Source organism: Zingiber officinale, chromosome 3B (assembly GCF_018446385.1).
Source record: "Zingiber officinale cultivar Zhangliang chromosome 3B, Zo_v1.1, whole genome shotgun sequence".
NCBI classification, from domain to species: Eukaryota; Viridiplantae; Streptophyta; class Magnoliopsida; order Zingiberales; family Zingiberaceae; genus Zingiber; species Zingiber officinale.
Window position 1 is genome coordinate 121,622,948 of NC_055991.1, and position 23,154 is coordinate 121,646,101.

At 38.4% G+C, this 23,154-nt stretch overlaps 1 long non-coding RNA gene across 1 annotated transcript; it reads left to right on the top strand.

The window, feature by feature from the left end:
- Nucleotides 1-4,560: 4,560 nt before the first annotated feature.
- LOC121968570 lies at nucleotides 4,561-5,039 on the top strand. Its single transcript, XR_006108219.1, has 3 exons — nucleotides 4,561-4,618; nucleotides 4,697-4,847; nucleotides 5,017-5,039. It is a non-coding gene; the product is annotated as an uncharacterized LOC121968570 (long non-coding RNA).
- Nucleotides 5,040-23,154: the final 18,115 nt, after the last annotated feature.

Here is a 23,154-nt window from a genome sequence, read left to right on the forward strand (position 1 = left end):
CGTCATATAGGAGGGATAGACCCCATCTACATCACTCACATCTCTCTGCATAATTTGTTACAAACCCAGTAATCGCCTTTATAGTCCACCCAGTTACGGTTGACGTTTGACGAAACCAAAGTACATAGCTCCTTATGTAGGGAACCATGGTGACTTCAGGTCCAAGGATAAATAGTCATACTAATAGCCACATGAGAAAGTATATGACACTCATATAACGATCCATGATACTTTCTCATGGCGGGTCATTCAGTATATATTCTCTAATGCATACCCATGTGTCAACTTAATATCTCCATATCCATGACTTGTGAGATCAAGTCATCGAGTTGACCTACATGCTAGTCTTATTGTATTAACATTGTCCCTGAATGTTAATACTCGACTAGGAATGATTAAGAGTAGTGTTCCCTATATCATCTCACTATCGATTCAACCAATCGATTGATATAGGTAAGAACCTTCTACTCAAGGACGCTATTATACTTAGTTTATTTGGCACCAATACAAGTAAGTATAATAACCAAAACAAATACCTTTATTTATATAAGAATATGATACAACAAGTCCATAATACAATCATCAAATGATTGGCTCTAGGGCTCTAACTAACAATCTCCCACTAGCACTAGTGCCAATCAGTGTAGGCTCTAAGCCCCATTGACCTAGTGTGACCATCATGCTTTCTCTGTGCCAAAGCCTTGGTCAAGGGATCTGCGATGTTACACTACAAGAAAAACGTCATTCAACAACACCCAAACGACAACGGTTTTATACCAAACCGTTGTCTTTTTGCCTTTTAACAACGGTTTTAATAAAAACTGTTGTCTTTTAGTAATTTTTTTGGCCTATGACAACGGTTTTTAAAAACCGTTGTCTATTTATGTTTTTTTTGGGATACAACAACGGTTTTTAAAGGGTATGACAACAGTTTTTTAAAACTGTTGTCTATGTGCGCTTTTTTGGGATTACGACAACAGTTTTTAAAAACCGTTGTCTATTAAGTGTTGTTAAATGCAATTGTTTTTTCTTTCGCCACTTTTTCTCCTTCGTCATTTGTCTGTTTTACGCCTTGTTTTTTTTCTGTCTCTTTCCCAAAACCCTACTCTTCGCCGACTCCTCCTCACCGCCCTCTTCGTCGCCTCCCTCCTCACCACCCTCTTCATCGCCTTCTTCGCCGCCTCCCTCCTCACCATAGCGCCATCACTGCCTCCGACCTCCATCTGCTCCCAGTCTTCACGCTCGACGATCGCGTGGACTTCATACCCGAGGCTGACCTCCTGCCGCCCTCACAATTGTCTCCCATCAGCGCCAGGAGCTGGGGCCAGAAGGGATCACTCTCCCCTTCTCCTTCCTATTCATCCTCTTCATGCTTCCTCCCGACCCGAGCGACGGAGATGAATGGTGCTGGTCCTTTCGACCGGTGTGGGAAGAACCCCGAAGGCTTGAGTTGGATGATTTCGCCTGCCGACAAGAGTGGGGAATAAGATGCGGACCATGGCTCGCTTGTAGATGGGGTGGTTGAGCCGGGAGCATTGATTATGCTTCTGTCACCACCGCCTAGGGATTTTCTGGGTCTGAGATGCAAGGACCTACGGTGCTAAATGGTAGCCTAGAGGTGGACACATGGGTTACTATTTTTGGATATGAAATCAATTTCTCTCTTTGCTAGCTCTGGATTTTACTTCTATTGAGTTTATTTTCCTTGCTATTTCATCATATGGCTAATTATGTCTTGTGCTCTACTTATCTTCAATTGCTAGATCTTATAATGAGCTTGCTTTTCACTCAATTAGATATTTATATGACTTTATTTGGTGGAGTTTCCTGACATGTCTATTTTACCAACAAAAAATCTGTTAAGATGAGTATTTTGGTGGTTGATTTCATATTAGGACTCGTCATGAATGTTTGTAGAAGATGGTTCTTTCACCTTTAACATTTTAAAGCGTAATTAATCATCTTGTATGGCATTCTATCAAAAATAGTACCAGTGCGTTTGTTTATCTGGTATAGTCGTATTGATTATTGTGTATAAGATTGGATTTTCATGCGACAAGTGGCCAATTTTGTCATAGATCTAAAACTATTAGAATTTTCCCTTCTTTTTTTTTTGATTATCTACAGGCATGGTTGATGGTCTGGATGTAGATGATGAAAGCTTTGTACTGACAGATTAAACTGGTCCAGCTTTATGGTATTTGATTAATTATATCTTGCTTCAGCATGAAATCTTTAGTATATGAATTTGGTTTTCAACCTATTTATGATAGTACGAATTTAGCTCAATGCATATGTATATTGTTTTTTGTTTGCTGTATATCCATGCTTCAAATTTTCTAAAAGCATCCTATGGCATGTCTTCTTTGTCTCAAAGATGGGCCACCACTGCAAGAGTTTTCTGGTAATATTTTGATATCAGCTCTCAATTTATCTATTTAGTATCTGAATATTGCAAGAGCATTCAAGTAATATTTTCTGATGGAAGTTCTGAAATGTTTGATTGTAAGCAGCTCAAAGCTTGCAAGTGCTAATGTTATTGGGATTGATTTAGGCACCACAAACTTATGTGTGTCTGTCATGGAGGGGAAGGTACATTATGCTTCCTATTGTTTACAAAACCTTTTTGATTTGTTTAGGTTTGGGTCTTTGTGTGGTACTATACTTTTCTAATGTTTCTACCCTGGTTGGTTGAATCAGACACTAAAGGTGATTGAGAATGCAGAAGGTACGAGGACTACTCCATCTGTAGTTTCCTTCAATCAGAAGGATGAGCTTTTGGTGGGTACTCCCGCGAAGCAACAAGTCGTGATGAATCCAACAAACACCTTATTTGGCACTAAATGACTGATTGAGAGAAGGTTTGATGAGTCCCCCATACTCAAAAAGAACTAAAGATGGTTCCCTATAAATTCTCAAGGCACCTAGTGGAGATGCATGGATGGAGATGAATGGTCTGCAATATTTGCCTAACCAGATTGGTGCATTTGTCCTCACTAAGATTGGTGCATTTGTCTTCATCATTGTACTTTTCTAATGTTCTATTATGTTCTTTGTTTCATCTTTTTTTGTTATTTTCCATCTTCAGGTTAAGGCTACCAATGGGGACACATTCCTTGGTGGTGAAGACTTTGATAGTGCACTGCTAAACTATCTAGTCGATGACATTCAATTAATAGCATCGACAATCAACATCTGCCTTGCCATTCTATTATTACAACTAAGCATGTATATAGAACCAAATGTTATTTATGCATGTCAAGAAATACCAATTATTAATTCAATTATAGAACCCAATTATTAATTCATGTATATAGAACCCAATTATTAATTCGTTCTACTGATGCAAAAATGTCAGCATGTGCATATGAGGTGTGTAAGCCTTTATGTAGAAGAATTGATTAGCAACTTTTATGATTGCAGTTAGGTATGCTGAGTGATATGATATGTAGAAGAATTGATTAGCAACTTTTATGATTGCAATTAGGTATGCTGAGTGATATGACCAAAGTTCATTTCTATTGTCGGGAAATCAAAGCCTTCGCTCATACAAGTAAGTTTTTGCAATTCAAAATATTTTCCATTGATTAAAGGAGCACACATGATAAGTTTGGTTTCTTAATTACTTCTTTTAATACTACAAGAAATTATACAAATGATGTATGCCAGGTATAGAAACATGATATCTTCTTTTTGGAACTCATGATTTAGGTTTATTCTGGAAGCCTTCGCTGTGCTCATGCAATTCATCAGTGCTTGGAAGAGGAGAGGTATGTACTTGGCTTTCAACAACATTCAGTATTAATTGATACTTTATCTACGTGTTGGTTCCTCTATTCATTGCCTAGAAAAATAATATATATATGGATTCATTTAGATTTTAGCAAATATTGGTGCAGTAAGAATCTTATATTTTCTTTCAGGCATATTTTTTACCTTATGTGTACCTTTTTTTGTGTCAACCTTTGATGTTTCTATGTGGTGCAGTAAAGTACCATGTCTATATATATTCCTAATGGCAAGTGAGGTCAACAATCTAATACTAAATCTAATATTAAATTCTACAACAATTTTTACAGTGTGATTGGTCCAATTGTTTTTGGACACAACAAAAACAACTAATGATCAACTAATGCTCTTCACTCTTCAGTCCTTACTAAAATGATTAAGATATTCTAAAGTTAGATTTCAGCCTGATGAAGAATATTCTTTGTGACTGTACAATAGTGCAAGCAGAGCAATTAAATGTGCTAGTTGTTGTAAGATTTTTACTGAAAATGTGTGATAATACATATAGTTTGTCAGGAGTAGGTTTATTTGCTAAAATCACTCATTTTACAATTTAAAAACATTTAGGAAGTGCATTTCTCGGTGCTCTAGCATTATGTTTAGGCAAACTTATGGAATTAATTTCTATTTTTTTATCTAACAGAAGTGTTAAGTAATTATCTTTACAATCTTTTATTCTTGGACTTTCGTTTACAAAGCCGGTTAGCAATAAAGCTTATCAAGTGTTTAATTCTTTTAGTATTTATTTCTTGATTGACCATAAGTTATGATGTAGGTTATTGAGGACATGTCTATACAAGTCAATGTACCTGCTCTAGCAATGGAAGAGGTAAAAATATCTTTTGGAGTTGTCTTTTAGTTTATGGTAAAAACAGTTTCGAGTCACCGAAATACAATGGTATTGCAGGTTGCTCCATTGGTCGTCTCAGATGCGGCTATGCTTGCCCCTGAGGAGATTTTTCATGGAAAAGGAAACATCAAAGAAGAGGCAGAGTTAACAAAAGAAGAGAGGAAAAGGAGACGGGCCAACCAGAAAAGAAGATTTAGAAGATTGAAAGGTATCCTTTATTCGCTTATATTTATGGTTCTGCTTATTTTCATGCTTGTCTACAATCTGTGCATAATGGTCAAAAAATTAGTGGCGAACTTGTGACAGACATGATCCACCACTTAGAATTACATAGTTCTTGTGCACAGGATTGTATAATTTCATTATGCTCTTTTTAGGTGTCCTCAAGAGTATTGGGAAGAATGCCGACAAGCTAAAAAAATGAAGAGACTTTAACAAATTATGGAGCACTAGGAGCTGCAATCCCTCCTCTTCACCGACATCTAAGTAGAAAATCTTGTGTTATATTGTTCTACCTTTGTTTTAATAGTGTTATCATTTTGTTGGTTGCTTATGAAATTTTGTTGGTTGCTTATGAAATTTCTTCAGAATGTTATAAATATTATTTTTGAATGTTAGAAAATTGTATATTAAATTTTATTTTGAAATTTAGTATTTTGAATGATTTATAATATTGGAAAATTGTGTATTAATTTTTTTATTTTTTTTCTAAAAAAGACAACGGTTTTTTACCGTTGTCGTAGATAGTTTAAAACTGTTGTTGAAGACCCTGTTATTAAAGGTAGACGCTCAAAGACAACGGTGAAAAACTGTTGTCTTTGAAGGAAAAGACAACAGTTTTTCACCGTTGTAAAAAATGTTGTCTTTGCCTTCAAAGACAACGGTTAAAAACTGTTGTCTTTTGTCACCCCTTTTAACAACACGGCCATTAACAACAGTTCAAAATGGCCTACGACAACGGTGAAAAATCGTTGTTGTTTGACTTTTTTCTTGTAGTGTTAGCCTCTGTGGGTACTCTGTAAATCTTCACATCTCCTCTCTCGATAACCTCTCGAATGAGATGGAAGCGTCATAGTATGTGTTTGGTCCGCTGGTGTGAGCGAGGTTCCTTCGCCTGTGCTATAGCTCCATTGTTGTCACAATAGAGCTCAATGGGCTCAGCGATGCTAGGAACCACCCCAAGTTCAGTGATGAACTTGCGGATCCAAACTGCCTCCTTTGCTGCCTCTGATGCAGCGATATACTCGGCCTCTGTTGTTGAATCAACAATTGTGTCCTGCTTCGAACTCTTCCAGCTCACAGCACCACCATTTATGCAAAACACGAACCCTGACTGCGATCGATAATCATCCTGATCGTTCTGGAAGCTGGCATCACTGTAACCCTTTACAGCTAGCTCATCATTGCCTCCATATATCAAGAAATATTCTTTAGTCCTTCTTAAGTACTTAAGAATATTCTTGACCGCTATCCAGTGACTTTCACCTGGATCGGACTGGTATCTGTTGGTGCGGTTAGCACTAACGATTTAACCCAGGTTTTGATGAATGTCAAATAGGTTAAGTTAGGTTTGTTGTTGATCTAATACTCTGATCGAGTGTATAGGATAAGTCCAGACAGGTCGACGGGCTGACCGGATGTCTGGCAAGAAGTCCAGCTAGGTCGACGGGCTGACCGGATAGCTGGCACGAAGTCCAAGCGGGTCGACGGGCTGACAGGACGCATAGGCACGAAGCCCAGCTAGGTCGACGGGCTGATCGGATAGCTGGCACGAAGTCCAGACGGGTCGACGGGTTGACCGGACGTCTGGCAGGTAAGTGAGGTAAGTCACTAGAGGGGAGTGACTGCGAGGACGCGTTCCCAGGAAGGGAACATTAGGCGTCGATCCGGCTTAGATCCATTTCGGACATCTAAGTCGAGATCGTGACTAGATTCCGGTCTCGGAAAGACGGAATCTAAGTCATACTCTTTTCTTGTTAAATCATATTACTTTAGTTGTGCTAACAATCTGTTTTGCAGAATATATATTTGCCTCGGACTAACTCTGTTTTGCAGGAAAGGAAGTTTCTGGAAATAGGAGGTTCGGGCGCCCGGAAGGGATCCGGGCGCCTGGAGGTGAATTTTATCCAGGCTGAGTCGTCGCCACGTGGAGTTCGCTGATTAGACCTGCCACGTCGCACCAAGGCGCCTGGAAGGGATCCAGGCGCCCGGAGCAGCATATAAAAGAAGCCCCAGGGGTGGAGCTTCAATAACAACTGAGAACTCTTCGACTGCTTGCTCTGCTGCTCTACGCTCCTGCGACGCTAACAAAGCTCCGACAAAGTGCTCCTTCTTCTTTGGTTAACTTTCTTGTCGGTATCACTTTATTTCCATTAGCATTTCTATACCTTAATTTGTAATAGTATTTCGAATTGCTAGTGAATTGCCCAACGAAAGTACTCAAGGAGTACGGGCCTTCGAGTAGGAGTCGTCACAGGCTCCGAACGAAGTAAAAAAACACCTTGTTCAGTTTGCCTAAGTTTTTTATTATTCCGCTGCGCTTAACTCTTATTAACGTGATTTTTTCGAATCGATATTCACCCCTCTATCGACGTTTGACGATCCAACAAGTGGTATCAGAGCAGGTACCGCTCTGATTTGGTGCAACCACCAATCAGACAGGGGGTGAAAAATTAATCTTTTTTTTCGATTTTCAGTTTTACGTTTAATTTCAAATTGGTATTATTACCTGTTTTGAATTTTTTTCGTTGCAATTAAATCTAAATTGGTGCAACACCAATTTAGATACTTCTATTATTTTTCTTCTTCTGCACTACTAATTCAAGACCAAGTCTTGGGATTTTTTTTCTTTTCTTTCTTCTGTGCGCAGGACTAAAATGTCTCAGACAGAAGGATTCAGCACAGTACGACCTCCACTCTTCAACGGGGACGATTTTCCGTACTGGAAGAAGCGCATGGAGGTTTACCTCAAAACAGACTTTGACCAGTGGATGAGCGTTACGAGACCCTATAAAATTCCAGCGGACAGCTCCAGAATATACTGGATCTTGAAGACTGGACAACAGATTTGAAGAAAAAGGCGTCAACAGAAAATAAAGCGATCAACACTCTACAGTGCGGATTAACAAAAGAAGAACTGAACAGAGTCGGTCCACACAAAAACGCTAAAGAGCTGTGGGACAAATTGATCGAGCTGCACGAGGGAACGAGCGACGCCAAGGTAAAAAAACGAGACCTGCTTTTAAATAAAATTCTTAATATAAAAATGCAGGAAGGTGAAACGGCGAATCAGCTCCACGCGAGGATCAAGGACATCCTCAACGGGCTTCATGCGATAGGCCACCAGATGGAAAATAGAGACTTAATAAGGTACGCATTAAATGCTTTTCCACGTAATAGTTTGTGGGCATCAATCGTAGATGCCTACAAAATTTCTAAAAATATTTCTAAGTTAAAATTAGACGAGCTTTTCTGTGAATTAGAATTACATGAACAAACTAATGCTGGAGCCGAGAAAGGTATAGCTTTATTTGCAGGTTCCTCCAAAGAAAAGAAGAGCAAGCCTGAATATGAAGAAGATTTCGACCAAGACTCCGAAGACGAAGAACACCTGGTGAACTTGGTAAGAAAAATGTTCACCAGGAGAAAAAGGAGCTTCAACAAAAAGGACCTTCAAAAGATCAGTTCTCCCTCAGAACAAAAGAACGTGACTTGCTTCGGCTGCAATAAAAAGGGACACTACAAGAACGAATGCCCAAAACTGAAGTTCGACAAACCGAAGCTAACCAAAAAGAAGGCCCTCAAAGCAACGTGGGACGACTCCTCGGGCGAATCGGAGGAAGAAGAGAAGAAACATCAGAGCCACCTCGCACTGATGGCCCGCGAAGCTGAAACAGAAGACGAGTCGGAAGATGAAGACGGGTCTGAACCCGAAACAAGCCACGAGTTCGTACTCGTTTCTGAAGGCCCAAATGAGGTATATTTTAATTTAAACAAATTTTTTTTTAGAATTATTTCCTGTTTAAATAGTAAATTAATTAAAATATAAAATGAAAACAAATCACTTCTTGAGGAAAATCAAAACCTCAAGGAACAAATCAAAAATTCAAATCCAACTCAAGATCTAACACTTGAGGAGGAGAATTTATCATTAAAAAATGATATTAACAATTTAAAAGAAATGCTAGAAAAATTTACAACAAGATCAAAAAATCTTGACTTAATCCTGAAAAATCAAAAAACATGTTATAATAAAACCGGACTCGGATACAAGTCGAACTCAAATAAAACTTTTAAGTCATTAATAACTCAATACAAATCAACTAATCAAGCTTGGGTTCCAAAAGCGTGTCTGACCACGCAAGTAGGACTTAATCAATATTATATACCTAAAGAAAAAGTATATTATATAAACTCGATTAAACCAAATAAAAAACCAAAATACAAACCTAAATCAAAAAATTCAAAATTTAAAACTCAACAAAATATAAACTATCACCAAGTTAATTATAACTATAAAAGAAACAGACACAAACCTAAAACAAAAATTTAAATTAAAGGTCAATAATTCAGGAGGAGGCTCCAGAATAGTTGGCACCTCCAAAATTAACTAACCCGGCAGGGTAATTAGGATTAGTTAAAAAGAGACCAAGTTTAACTTGAATCATGGTACTGGTGAAGTTTTTGGATGATAGTACGTTAGGGAAGCTTGGGCATCGCATGTCTAGAAAGATATGGTTTCGATCTGGTGCATTTGGCCAAGTGGAACTAATAGAAGCTACCCTTAAATGAATCCTAACCAGTTAGACCAAGATTTAGTACTAAGCTCCGTGGATAGGACTATTCGGAAAACCTCGAAAGGTTGGTTACTACTAATGACGTCCATGTGACTCACCAAGCTTAGAAGTTTATCCGAAGATTGCCTATTTGTGGAGACCAAAGCTAAATCTGAATCTAACACAAGTTAAACCAAAACTCCATAATTAAAAATCCAATTTCATCTCACAAAATCATAGGATTCCCTGATTGATAATATAGATCGGGTGAGATGAATAAGGCTTAAATTTGTTTAATTAAAATTTTAATTTTAAACTTAAAAATTAATTTCAAACTTAAAAATTAATTTCAAAATTTTAATTTTAAACTTAAAAATTAATTTCAAATTTTCAATTTCAAACTTAAAAATTAATGTCAAAACTTTAATTTTAAACTTAAAATTAACTTAAATAATGCCTGCTCAAAAATAAAAAGACTAACTTTAAATCCTACTTACTGTAGGAAAACAAGTGGATTTTGGACAGTGGTTGCTCCAAACATATGACTAGAGATCACACCAAGTTCACTCAACTCACTTACAAAAGCTTAGGAACATTTGTCTTTGGAAACAACGACAAACTCAAGGTAATTGGTATAGGTAATATTGAATTAAAAATAGACGTTATAATTACAAATGTTTTACTTGTTGAAAATTTTAAATATAATCTTCTGAGTATAAGTCAATTATGTGATACTAGGTATAAGGTTAAATTTCTATCCACAGAGTGTTTAATCAAACATCTAGATAATCCTACCATAAGCCTAAAAGGTTTTAGAAAAGACAACATCTATTCCATCAACTTAACCACTTCTTCCATTAAGTGTTATTTAACACAAAAAGAAGAAACATGGTTATGGCATAGAAGAATGTCTCACACCAACTTTAGAAATATAAGCAAATTAAATGGACTAGTGAGAGGCTTACCAAAATTACCTAACATAGATTCAACCATATGTAATGCTTGTCAACAAGGTAAACAAACTAAATCCACTCACAAACCAATAAATCAGCCACAAACCAACTCAATATTAGAACTTCTACACTTAGATCTTTTTGACTCCCATGGAGTCAAATCCATAAATGGAAACTTATACTATTTAGTCATAATAGATGATTATTCTAGGTTTACTTGGGCAAAATTCTTAAAACATAAAGACGAAACTTTTGAAATCTTTACAAACTTTTGCAAACAGATTGAAAATGAAAAAGATCTTAAAATTAAAAGAATTAGGAGTGACAATGGGGGAGAATTTAAAAATCATAATTTTAACAAATTCTGTCTTGAAAATGGCTACCATCACGAATTTTCATGCCCTAAAACCCCCAACAAAATGGAATTGTAGAAAGAAAAAATAGAACCTTACTAGAAGCCTCTAGAACTATGTTAAATGAATATAGCCTACCTAAATATTTCTGGGCAGAAGCTGTTAGCACAGCCTGCTATGTGCAAAATAGAACAACATTAAATAAAAGACATAATAAAACCTTCTTTGAAATATTTTATAACAAACAACCTAACATAAAATATTTTAAAGTGTTTGGGTGTCCAGCCTTCATCCTAAATACTAGAGAACATTTAGGAAAATTCACCTCTAAAGTAGAAAATGGAATTTTTGTAGGATATTCTCTAAACAGTAGGGGTTACAGAATATATAATAAAATTATGCTAAAAATCGAGGAAACCACAAATGTAAAATTTGAAGAAACCCAAGGACAAACTCAACTTCAACCTACTGAAATTAATAATTCTGAAGAAACCAATAAATCCCTAGACTATGAAGAAGATGAACACACTCAAGAAAATGAACCCCCTAGAACTATAAGAGTAAATCCTAACCATCTAACTGATCAAATAATTGGTGACCCAGACCTAAGGGTTCAAACCAGATCATCTTTTAGGAACCTGAGTCAAATCTCCCTGATTTCAAAAATTGAACCCAAAACTGTAGCTGAATCCCTACTTGATCCAGATTGGATCATCGCTATGCAAGAAGAACTAGCTCAATTTGAGCGTAATGAAGTTTGGGATCTAGTGCCACCACCTAAAGATAAGAAAGTAATAGAAACAAAATGGGTATTTAGAAACAAATTAAGTGAAACTGGAGAAATTCCTAGGAATAAGGCTAGGCTAGTTGCCAAAGGGTTCAGTCAAGTTGAAGGACTTGACTACGATGAGACCTATGCCCCAGTAGCCAGACTAGAATCCATTAGAATGTTACTAAGTTATGCAACCCATAAGGGATTCAGACTATATCAAATGGATGTTAAGTCAGCCTTTCTCAATGGACTAATAAAAGAAGAAGTGTATGTAAGTCAACCTCCTGGGTTTGAAAATATAGAACACCCTGATTATATCTTTAAGTTGAAGAAAGCATTATATGGACTTAAACAAACACCCAGGGCATGGTATGAAAGGCTAACATCTTACTTAACATCCAAAGGATTCAACCAAGGTCAAATTGATCCAACCTTGTTTGTTAAATTACTAAATAATGGCATATTTATAGCACAAATATATGTAGATGATATAATATTTGGTTCAACTAACTCAGACTTTTTAGAAGAATTTATTAATCTAATGGAACAAGAGTTTGAAATGAGCTTAGTAGGAAAATTGACCTATTTCCTAGGATTACAAATCAAGCAAACAAATGAAGGAAATTACATTTATCAACACAAATACACTAAAGAATTACTTAAAAAATTCAGAAAGGAAAATACAAAAGAAATAAAAACACCCCATGGCAGTAAAACAATCTTAGATAATGACCCAAATGGAAAACCAGTAGATCTAAAGTACTATAGAAGTGCAATAGGCAGTCTACTCTACCTAACTGCAAGCCGACCTGATATCTTATTTGCAGTTAGTATGTGTGCAATATACCAAACATGTGCTAAAGAATCCCATTTGACTCAAGTCAAAAGGATTTTTAGATATCTTAAGGGAACAACAAACGTAGGAATCTGGTATCCTAGGACCAGTGAGTTTGAATTAATAGGATATTCTGACTCAGATTATGCTGGGTGCAAATTAGACCGCAAAAGCACGAGTGGTGGATGTCAACTACTAGGCCCATCACTTGTTAGTTGGTTTAGTAGAAAGCAACATTGCGTTGCACTATCTACAACTGAGTCAGAATACATAGCCATAGGAGAATGTGTAGCCCAATTATTATGGATGATGCACACCTTAAAAGATTTTAACTTAAAAATCACAAATGTAAAAGTCTTAATTGACAATATTAGCTCAATAAATTTAACAAAAAATCCAGTGCATCATTCAAGAACCAAACACATTGAAATTAGGCACCACTTTATCAGGGATCATGTTACTAAGGGTGACATTGAGCTCAAATACGTTGAGTCCAAGTCAAACTTAGCTGACATATTCACTAAACCACTCCCTGAAAATGAATTTATCCATTTACTTAGAAAACTAGGAATGTGCCTAATAGATTAGGAATTTCGAATTTCAAAATACTTTCAAAATTATTGCTTTCAACTTATAGGTTCAAACATGTGTTAGTTTTTAAAACCTTCCTATGTTTAGATTTTTAAATAAACTTTTAGCCTTAGACTAGTTCAAAAACCTTAGAGAACATGCACCCATAGGACTAGTTTTGAGCATCTCACCAAAACCCTAGGCTTACTTTGCTTGTGTTTGCCGAACAATAGAAAGGGGTGAGATGCATAGGCCACTTGCTTAAGATTTAAGATGCTTATTTCAGTGCATCGACATAAGTCTGGGCGTTAAAAACAAAATATATATTAATCAAGTTAAGATTGACCTTAACTTGACTAACCAAGTGAAAGCTACTATTTTTTGATAAGTCAGTCAGTAACTAACTGGTTAGACATTTGATTTGGTGTCAAGTCCAAGGGGAGGAATTTGAAAATCTAGTTCTGAGAATTTGACTTTACTTAATTCTACTTAAGTCTACAAAAATTAATTTTTGTAAACTAAGCGTAAGTTTATAAACTAAGTCTTTTTAAAATTTTTAATCTTTTACAAACTTAGTGTTGAAAATTAAACTTCAATCAATCTTGAAATATATTTTGAAACTTAGTTTTGAAATTTTGCTTATTTTTGAAAAGAGTTGAAACCTGTTTTAAATTTTTTTTTTTCTTGAAATTTAGAACTTATTCTTAAACCTTAACCTTAGAAGCCATACTTGAAAAATTAGCTAAACTTAGCCTTTAAATCTGAATTTTTTTATATACACCTATTTTTGAAAACTAGCTTTAAAAAATCAAGTCTTTTATGTACTTAAGTCTTGAAAGTTGAATCCTTTACCAACTCAGTTTTAGAAAATCAATTTTACCTAGTTTTGAAAAATATATCTTTTAAACTTGTCTCAAAACTTAGCTCCTTTACAACAGATAAATTACTAAGTTTAACTCCCCCAGATTAACTTGACATGACTCCTTACTTTGTCTGTAGTCTGTATTTTTAATTACTTTAAACATGCTTATTTTTGATGAATGCCAAAGGGGGAGGGGTAGGTGGGTTAAGTTAGCCAAACCAATTGAAAATACAAACTAACTTAAAAACCTCCACATAATGATGTTATCTGTTTTTTTTTCTTGCAAATGTCTTCACTAACTTAACCAGGTTGTCATTCCATCAAAAAGGGGGAGATTGTTGGTGCGGTTAGCACTAACGATTTAACCCAGGTTTTGATGAATGACAAATAGGTTAAGTTAGGTTTGTTGTTGATCTAATACTCTGATCGAGTGTACAGGATAAGTCCAGACAGGTCGACGGGCTGTCCGGCACGAAGCCCAGCTAGGTCGACGGGCTGACCGGATAGCTGGCACGAAGTCCAAGCGGGTCGACGGGCTGACCGGACACTTAGGCACGAAGCCCAGCTAGGTCGACGGGCTGACCGGATAGCTGGCACGAAGTCCAGACGGGTCGACGGGCTGACCGGACGTCTGGCAGGTAAGTGAGGTAAGTCACTGGAGGGGAGTGACTGCGAGGACGTGTTCCCAGGAAGGGAACATTAGGCGTCGATCCGGCTTAGTTCCATTTTGGACATCTAAGTCGAGATCGTGACTAGATTCCGGTCTCGGAAAGACGGAATCTAAGTCATACTCTTTTCTTGTTAAATCATATTACTTTAGTTGTGCTAACAATCTGTTTTGCAGAATATATATTTGCCTCGGACTAACTCTGTTTTGCAGGAAAGGAAGTTTCTGGAAATAGGAGGTCCGGGCGCCCGGAAGGGATCCGGGCGCCCGGAGGTGAATTTTATCCAGGCCGAGTCGTCGCCACGTGGAGTTCGCTGATTAGACCTGCCACGTCACACCAGGGCGCCCGGAAGGGATCCAGGCGCCCGGAGCAGCATATAAAAGAAGCCCCAGGGGTGGAGCTTCAATAACAACTAAGAACTCTTCGACTGCTTGCTCTGCTGCTCTACGCTCCTGCGACGCTAACAAAGCTCCGACAAAGTGCTCCTTCTTCTTTGGTTAACTTTCTTGTCGGTATCACTTTATTTCCATTAGCATTTCTGTACCTTAATTTGTAATAGTATTTCGAATTGCTAGTGAATTGCCCAACGAAAGTACTCAAGGAGTACGGGCCTTCGAGTAGGAGTCGTCACAGGCTCCGAACGAAGTAAAAAAATACCTTGTTCAGTTTGCCTAAGTTTTTTATTATTCCGCTGCGCTTAACTCTTATTAACGTGATTTTTTCGAATCGATATTCACCCCCCCCCTCTATCGACGTTTCACGATCCAACAGTATCTGCTCGTCATGCTCAAAGCATACGAGACATCAGGACGAGTACATAGCATGGAGTACATGATAGATCCTATGGCTGAGGCTTAAGGGATCTGATCCATGCGGTCTCTCTCCTCTCTAGAAGAGGGACCTTGAGTCTTCGAAAGAATCACGCCATGAGACATCGGCAGAAATCCCTTCTTGGAGTTCTGCATGGCAAACCGTAGGAGTACCTTGTCAATATATGTACTCTGACTTAGGCCAAGCAATCTCTTAGATCTATCTCTATAGATCTGTATCCCTAGAATGCGGGATGCCTCACCTAAGTCCTTCATTGAGAAACATATCCCTAGTCAAGTTTTGATAGACTGTCGCTAAGGGATATCTTTCCCAATGAGTAGTATGTCATCCACATACAATATGAGGAAGACAACTATGTCCCCTACAACCTTCTTGTAGACACAAGGCTCATCTTCATTCTTGATGAAACCAAACTGTTTGATTGCATCTTCGAATCGAAGATTCCAGCTCCGAGAAGTATGCTTTAGTCCATAAATGGACCTATGCAGCTTGCATACTCTGCTAGTATGCTGTGGATCTACAAAACCCTCAGGTTGTGTCATGTACACATCCTCGAGCAGGTTTCCATTCAAAAATGCGGTTTTGACATCCATCTGACATATCTCATAGTCATGGTATGCTGCAATAACAAGCATGATCCGAATGGACTTAAACATCGCTACTGGAGAAAAGGTTTCATCATAGTCAATACCATGAATCTGCTTGAAACCTTTAGCTACCAAGCGACCCTTATAGATAAGTCCATCCATGTCAGTCTTTCTCTTAAAGACCCACTTACACCCAATGAGTTTACCCCTTCAGGTGGATCAACCAAAGTCCATACTAGGTTGGTGTACATGGATTCCATCTCGGATCTCATGGCCTCTAGCCTTTTCTCAGAATCTGGTCTCATCACAGTTTCCTGATAGGTGGTAGGATCATCCTCTATGAGCACAACGTCATCATGGTCAGACAAGAGAAATGAGTATCTCTCAGGCTGATGACGTACCCTATCAGACCTGCGAAGAGGTATGTCTACTTGAACTGGTTGTTGTTTCTCAACTCCTTGTGGAACAACATCTTCCACAACACTTTGTGGTTCCAGTTCAACTTCCATCGAGGCTTCAGTGCTGTGGTCCGCATCTTGAACTTCTTCAAGATCGAACGTACTCCCACTAGTCTTTCTAGAAACAAAGTCCCTTTCTAGAAAGACCCCAGTCTTTGCCACAACTACCTTGTGCTGACTAGGAATGTAGAAGTAATATCCCTTCGTTTCCTTGGGATATCTAATAAAGTAGCACTTGTCGGATTTGGGTCCTAATTTGTCTAAGACTTGACGTCTAACGTAAGCCTCACAACCCCAAATCCTCATAAAAGAAACCTGGGCATCTCTCCCAGTCCATATCCTATATGGTGTCTTTATCACGACCTTGGATGGAACTCGGTTTTGTATAAAAGCTGCCGTGTCTAGAGCATAGCCCCAAAGAAATATAGGAAGATCTGTGTGACTCATCATAGACCGTACCATATCTAATAGGGTACGATTCCTCCTTTCGGATACACCATTCCACTGTGGTGTTCCAGGAGGAGTGAGTTGGGATAGAATCCCACACTCAGCTGGATAGTCACGAAACTCATGGCTAAGGTATTCACCACCTCGATCTAATTGAAGTATCTTAATACTCTTGCCAAGCTGGTTCTGTACTTCATTCTTGAATTCTTTGAACTTTTCAAAGGATTCAGACTTATGTGTCATCAAGTACACATAACCATATCTACTGAAGTTATCAGTAAATGTATAAGACCTAACAAGTCAGTCGCTCTCTCACTGTGCCCACTAAAGGGAGTCTTGGTCATCTTGCCTAGTAGGCATGACTCGCACGTCTCATAAGATTCAAAATCAAATGAGTCCAGCAAACCATCCTTATGGAGCTGGGATAAGCGCTTGTCATTTATATGACCTAAGCGACAGTGCCAGAGATAGGTTTGGTTCAAGTCATTTGACTTGAACCTCTTGGTATTTATGTTATAGATAGGGCTTTCAAGGTCTAGAATGTAGAGTCCGTTCATCAGAGGTGCACTACAATAGAACATATCTTTTAAATAAACAGAACAACATTTGTCCTTAATTATAAAAGAGAAACCTTTCTTGTCCAAACATGAAACTGAAATTATGTTCTTAGTTAAAGCAGACACATAACAACAATCATCCAACTCTAGTACAAGCCCAGAGGGCAGAGATAGAAAATAAGTCCCTACAGCAACAGCAACAACCCGTGCTCCATTGCCTACGCGTAGGTCCACCTCGCCTTTTGCCAATGCCCTGTTATTTCTCAGCGCCTGCACATTAGTACAAATGTGAGAAGCACATCCGGTATCTAATACCCATGATAAAGAAATAGAGAGGTTGACTTCTATAACATTTATACCTGAAGTAGAAATCTTATTTCTCTTCTTCTTAAGATCTTCCAGGTATCCTGTGCAGTTCCTCTTCCAGTGCCCTGCTTGTCCTTGATACAGTTGACGAAGATGTTCAACCATATCATAAGCGCCCATTAACTCGTGTTGCTTCTGAAGCTCAGAGTTCATGGTCGCAAGCATAAGACAGGACACATCTAATGCGTCTTCTTGATGCTTCTTATAAGCATCTCGGTCAGCTCGCGTGGTAGTGGCAGGAGGAGCCTCCGGAATGGGCTGCTCCAGAATGTACAGTTTACGTTCTTGGGTGAGAACTATTCTCAGGTTCCTGTACCAGTCCAGGAAATTTGCTCCGTTGAGCTTGTCCTTCTCAAGGACAGAACGCAGGGAGAAAGAGTTCATATTCGACGTCATGGTAATCTACAACAGAAATTAAAGCAGAAAGTAAATATCATATTCCTTTTATCATTTAATTAGGCCTTTAACTAAATAATGTTCCCACTGAATTATATAATTTTTGTAGAATCAAGTGAGTGATGTGGTCAAACCACACTTACTAGATTCTAACCAACTAGCTATAATTCGTGTGGGACAAGATCCACATCATACTACGCCTTGAGTTAGCTTTGGCTAAATCGCCCAAGACTTAGTATGATTGGTAGGTAATAATTTACCAATTACATATCTATGCAACTCTTGTTTATAGGATCAAGATCCGCATTTATATTAAAACTCAAGTTAGCTTTGGCTAATACGCCCAAGAATTAATATAAATGTGATTATGTCCTATATTCCAACCGTTGGAAATATGCCTATAGTTTTACTCGATCCAACCGAGTTAACTAGTTACTCAATCTAATTTGAGTTGTACTCACCCATGCATTGATAGGCGGGACCAAGATTATCCCTCCGTACCCTACCAAGATAATATGTGTTGCTCTACTTTGGCAGATTCAACAACACATGTGATCGAGGCAGTGATAGGTATCACGGCATGGTAGGCATTTTAGAGTTGATGCGATTTAGATCTAATCTAATCGACGATGTGTATCATATACTCGATTTAGATCTAATCTAATCATAGAGGAGGTGCATCATGTGCGCGACTTAGATCTAATCTAATCGTCGAGATGTATAATATACGCGATTGATCGAATCGAATCGTTAAGGCGCTAATTAACTACTTTACTAGCATGCATCAAATACACACACACAAGCAATTAATTATACTATTTGTGATTAGTCATGGCCCTACTACGATCTTCTCAAGCCAATGAGAAGATCGGATGGTCAACCTAGGGTCCACAGCTTCTCAAGCTCCTCCCTTTGACCACCTTGTGTTGCTCGCGCCCTCCTCGTAACTCCGTCTCGAGTGGACATTCCACCGCTCCAATTTTGTACATTACAATTTTGAAACTCAAGTTACATTCGAGTCTAAACTAATTTACAACAAGAATATAAAAATAGAGAAAGGCACGACGCGCAGGTCGCGAATCAAATATACAACACACACATCACATGACGGCACGCAGGCCGTATTATGAATTACAACACATTTCCAATCAGATTGGGTCTTTTTGGGTCATGACTATCACAAAATGTTACATAATTATAAATTATGTATTTTCTATAATTTTCTGTAATTTTTATGAGTAAAATTCCCGGTGGTTCCGTTTAGTGGGTTTTCGGGCGCAATCGCGGAACGAATCCCCTTGCGGGGCCAGGGGCAGCACCCCTACACGCGATCTAACCATCGCGAGTGTTCCTTAGCGATCCTACAGCGCCTTAGTCCGCTGTCCCAAAAAGATTTGGGGTGAAACCTTGCCGTTTCGGAAAAATCTTCTCGGTAGTCGAAGCCTACAAGTGTCAAAACACTTGTGCTTCGCTTCTACGAGAAAAATACCCATAAAAACTATAGAAATAGGAAATTTATAAAATATTACAGAACTGCTATTTTTCATAAAAATACAAAATAAACTCGTACAAGACTTCGCACGTGGCTCTGATACCACTATTGGTTTTTCGGGCCGCGAAAACCACTTTTTCGCGTCGCGGAAACCCCGAAACCCCCATGCCACCGGATCCGTGCGAAGAGAAATAAAACAAAATTTCCGAGTACGAGTTTCTTACATCTAGATCTACATTAAGAGAAAATCTTTACCCTTGGTGCGAAGCCCTTCGCGTATCCCGCTCTTCCAAGTGATGCCGGATCTCGAGGTTGTCAAGTGTACAACCCTCTAGAAGTATCCACACGAACAAATAGGTGGAGAAACCTAACACAAAGGTGTGCTAGCACCTTGGTAAGGTTTGGCCAAGAGAGGAGAGGGATAAAGGTTGAGAGCTTGAGGAAGAAGATGAGTTGAATGAGAATGAATGCCTTGAATGAAATCAAAATCCCATTCATCACAAAAGTGGTCGGCCACTAAATGGAATTGTAACCTCCATTCATATTTAATGTGGCCATTAAAGAGGGGATTTGTAACCTCCATTAGGTGGCACACACATGTGCTAACATGATGATGTGGCACATCATCATTGGCCACTTAATGCCAACTCACAAATGATGTGGAATAAAGTCAAGTCAAACTTGACTTTTCCTCTTCCTCTCAAGTCAAGTCAAACTTGACATTATAACTCCCATGGTTGATCTAATCCAACCATTTGATTCAAGCCAATTTAATATAATGAATCTAATTCATTTAATTAAATTGATTCAATGAGTCATAATCTAAATTAGACTCATTGAACACATGAATCAACTTGAGTCCAACTCAATTAACTCAATTAGGATTACTCTTAATCCAATTTGATTCATCACATGAATCTACTCCTCTTGGTTCATCATATGAACATAATCTCCATCTAATTGTCCTTTGTGTGAGACTCTATAGGTTCTTATAACGTTGGCAATGCTCCTAAACCCATTTAGAAGCATAAGTAATGAGCGATATCTAGCAACATATCATTACTACCCAAGTTATAAGAATGTTGAGATCCAACATCACCTTGTGACTACTAATTGTGACTCCTCACAAAATATGACAAGTGTCCTTCTATCCTAGACATCTAGATTGATCAATGTGAGGCATAGACCGTGTCATCCTCTGACCAATCTAAATCTTGTATTTTAAGTAGACTCACTAAATCAAATGAGCTCAATATCTCATATTGACTCATTTGGGCATGGCCATGCACTTCGCGGTCTCACTCTATCAAGAATATCGATGTCACTCCCGTCATATAGGAGGGATAGATCCCATCTACATCACTCACATCCCTCCGTATAATTTTGTTATATACCCAGTAATCGACTTTATAGTCCACCCAGTTACGGGTGACGTTTGACGAAATCAAAGTACATAACTCCTTATGTAGGGATCCATGGTGACTTCAGGTCTAAGGACTAGTAGTCATACTAATAGCCACATGAGAAAGTATATGACACTCATATAACGATCCATGATACTTTCTCATGGCGGGTCATTCAGTATACATTCTCCAATGCATACCCATGCGTCAACTTGATATCTCTATATTCATGATTTGTGAGATCAAGTCATCGAGTTGACCTACATGCTAGTCTTATTGCATTAACATTGTCCCTGAATGTTAATACTCGACTAGGAATGATTAAGAGTAGTGTTCCCTATATCATCTCACTATCGATTCAACCAATCGATTGATATAGGTAAGAACCTTCTACTCAAGGACGCTATTATACTTAGTTTATTTGGCACCAATATAAGTAAGTATAATAACCAAAACAAATGCCTTTATTTATATAAGAATATGATACAACAAGTCCATAATACAATCATCAAATGATTGGCTCTAGGGCTCTAACTAACAGGGTGCTTATGATATAGTTGAACATCTGCGTCAACTATATCAAGGACAAGCGAGGCACGAGAGATTCGAGATCTCTAAGGCACTGTTTCAGTGCAAGAAGCAAGATGGGACTCCCGTAGGCTCATATGTACTCAAGATGATTGGGTACATAGAAAACCTACAGAGGTTGGGATTTCCCCTTGGCCAAGAGCTGACCACTGACTTGATCTTGCAGTCCTTGCCAGAGAGCTACAGTCAGTTTGTCATGAATTACAACATGAACGAAATTGACAAGCCACTGCCCGAGCTGCTTAGCATGTTAAGAACTGCTGAGCTCAACCTTAAGAAGGTTAAGCCCAACTCTATTTTGATGGTTCAGAAATACAAGGGCAAGGGAAAACCCAAAGGCAAGGGAAAGTCCCAAGCCAAGGGCAAAGGCAAGGCACTGAAACCCAAAGGAGGGGTTGCCAAGGATGCTACCTGCTTCCACTGCGGTCAGACCGGGCACTGGAAGAGGAACTGTAAAGTTTACCTGGAAGATCTTAAGAAGAAGAGAAGTGAGACTTCCACTTCAGGTATCTATGTTATAGAAGTCAATCTATCTATTTCTTCATCATGGGTATTAGATACCGGATGTGCTTCTCATATTTGTACTAATGTGCAGGCGCTGAGAAATAGCAGGGCATTGATGAAGGGCGAGGTGGACATACGAGTAGGCAATGGAGCACGGGTTGCTACTGTTGCTATAGGAACTTATCATCTATCTCTGCCTTCTGGGCTTGTATTAGAATTAGATGAATGTTGTTATGTGCCGGCTTTAACTAAGAACATAATTTTAGTTTCTTGTTTGGACAAGAAAGGTTTTTCATTTATAATAAAGAACAAATGTTGTTCAGTTTATTTAAATGATATGTTCTATTGTAGTGCACCTCTGATGAACGGACTCTATATTCTAGACCTTGAGAACCCTATCTATAACATAAGTACCAAGAGGTTCAAGTCAAAAGACATGAACCAAACCTATATCTGGCACTGTCGCTTAGGTCATATAAATGACAAACGCTTATCCTAGCTCCATAAAGATGGTTTGCTGGACTCATTTGATTTCGAATCATATGAAACATGCCAGTCATGCCTACTGGGCAAGATGACCAAGACTCCCTTTAGTGGACACAGCGAGAGAGCGACTGACTTGTTAGGACTTATACATAGTGATGTATGTGGCCCTTTCAATGTCACTGCTAGAGGTGATTATAGGTACTTCATTACATTTACTGATGACTTCAGTAGATATGGTTATGTGTACCTGATGACACATAAGTCAAAATCCTTTGAAAAGTTCAAAGAATTCAAGAATGAAGTACAAAACCAGCTTGGCAAGAGTATAGATACTTCGATCAGATCGAGGTGGTGAATACCTTAGCCATGAGTTTCGTGACTATCTAGCTGAGTGTGGGATTCTATCTCAACTCACTCCTCCTGGAACACCACAGTGGAATGGTGTATCCGAAAGGAGGAATCGTACCTTATTAGATATGGTACGATCTATGATGAGTCACACAGATCTTCCCATGTATCTTTGGGGCTATGCTCTATGTTGGGGTTGCAAGGTTGCAAACATAGTCCCATATTGAAAACACATGGAAAAGATCATGGGTTTATAAGAGAAAG